The sequence below is a fragment of the Propithecus coquereli genome, unplaced genomic scaffold (assembly GCF_000956105.1).
Source record: "Propithecus coquereli isolate 6110/MARCELLA unplaced genomic scaffold, Pcoq_1.0 Scaffold48, whole genome shotgun sequence".
NCBI classification, from domain to species: domain Eukaryota; kingdom Metazoa; phylum Chordata; class Mammalia; order Primates; family Indriidae; genus Propithecus; species Propithecus coquereli.
Genome location: NW_012150618.1, coordinates 6,412,775 through 6,414,798, shown reverse-complemented (window position 1 = coordinate 6,414,798; position 2,024 = coordinate 6,412,775). Strand labels below are relative to the sequence as shown.

Here is a 2,024-nt window from a genome sequence, read left to right as displayed (position 1 = left end):
TATCATAGCTAAGACAACCACAGCGTTCCAAATTTTTTGTAGTTACAAGTGGTTATCCTTATTCTATTTTCTTTCTGCATTTTTTGGGAACATAATTAATTGTATTAGTATTATACGTTACTTAGATGTATTGTTATCTATAAAGCAGGGAAAATAGAACAAAACTGGCTCACAGGATCTCTTCATGAATGGCAGCTAGGATTTCTGTATATTAAGAGAGTTTTCTCTTTCAAACATAATGATATTTACGATTTTTGACTGTTCTAAATGGATGTCTTTCTGGAATATATAAATCTTTGCCTTCTTAAACAAAGTATGTGAACCTGTATTTAACTTTTTGGGGAATTCTTGGCATTATTGTTGCAAAGACAGAATTAAGGAAATTTAAGAGATGTAAGGGACATTATAGTTCATCTAAACTGGGGTTTGTAAACACCACTTGCTCCTTCCTTAAGGAGCCTTTTTAGACCTCCCGCCCCAACCCCTGAAATTTTAATACCATGGTATACTGTGTATCTGTTTCTGGACTGTATGGGTGTGCTTTATTCATTAAAAGAGTAAACTTTTTCCATGCCCTTTCTTCCACAAATAACCACTTATTACCTCCATTGAGAATACGTGGTCTAAACTAATGCTCTCAGGCTCAGAGAAGTTAAATGACATGTTCAACCTCATGGAGCACAGCCAAGATTATACAATATTTTTCTACGCTGAACAATGGCGATGCTCTCCATGCTCTGAGTTCTGAAGAATTGGTAGTAAATTTATTCAGGCTGCTATGCTTTGTGAGATTTTGTGCTTTATTTTTAGTGTATACATTTTACTGGGTATCTTCTCATTGTCAGCCAGTGTGCTAAGCTCTTCCCATGCATTATTTCATGTAATCTTCACAACTGCCTTAGTAGACAGGCTGCATTTTTATCAATGTTGTGTCAATGAATAAACTGAAGTACAGAGAAGTTAAGGAATTACTCATGATCTCACACAGCTCATAACGGTGGAGGTGGGATTGGAATTCAAGCCTTTAGATTGCCCCATTAGGCACTTACCTTTTTAAAAAAGTTTCATTTTTCTTGTTGGAATCAGAATGTCAGCTATTGCTGGTGCCTGCTTTGTGTACCTGCCTCTGGGATATGTCTGTGATTCTGCTTCCTGGTTCTTATCTGTGTTGAGTTTAGAAACCAGATCAGATTAAAGGGTTGGTGGCCTCTTCTATGAATAATGTAACACCTTCCAGTCTGTGGCCATCCACGGTAATGACCACCGAGAGGCCTTTCACCCTGGCTCTCCCCTTATCTCGCTGCCTGTTCTGTGTATACATCATTGTCAGCCAAATTCTGGAGGGGTGAGGGGTTGTTGTGCTTGTACATTGAATACTGCAGCATAATGTACGAAGTTTAATATGAGCTTTCAAAGGAAATGTTTTGTATGAATTGCAATTGGCCAAAGTAATTTGGTCATTCACAGTTATAGGTCCACAATCCCTTATCTATAATGCCAAAATCCAAAAAAAAAGCTCTGATAACAGAAAGCTTTGAATTGACATGAGGCTATTTGTTATAGTCTTTATTTATCCTGCTTAGTGTGAATAGCCTTGCTTCTCGCTGCGGAAATATTAATGTGTTTGATTGGTTCCTCAGACCCTGCTCAGGGGTAATGGGTAATATAGATACATTCATAATATTAGTTTTCTAATGTACAAAAAATTCTTAATTCTGAAACACAACTGACTCCCAAAAGTTTGGATTCTGTGAACAGCGGGCCTGTCTCTATTATTTCTAACTAATCTACGTATTTTGACCACTACTTTTTTCACCTATGATTTTTTTCCCTTTTGTCTCTTAATGCCAATTAACAATGTTTTTAGTGCCAATTGAGATAATGATAGTTGAAATGTGCTTGTGGTAACTTTTGGAATGTGGATGCTTGATTTCTCTCTGACATGCTATTTTAGCCCTATATATAGGCACTCCAGGGCTAAAATAACATTTTATATCTATGTGTATATATATGTATGTACACAC

At 36.7% G+C, this 2,024-nt stretch overlaps 1 protein-coding gene across 1 annotated transcript in view; it reads left to right on the top strand.

Moving 5' to 3' along the window:
• Positions 1-2,024, top strand: part of UTRN (utrophin) — a 522,534-nt gene that overhangs the window by 161,526 nt on the left and 358,984 nt on the right. The gene's annotated exons all lie outside the window — the stretch shown is intronic.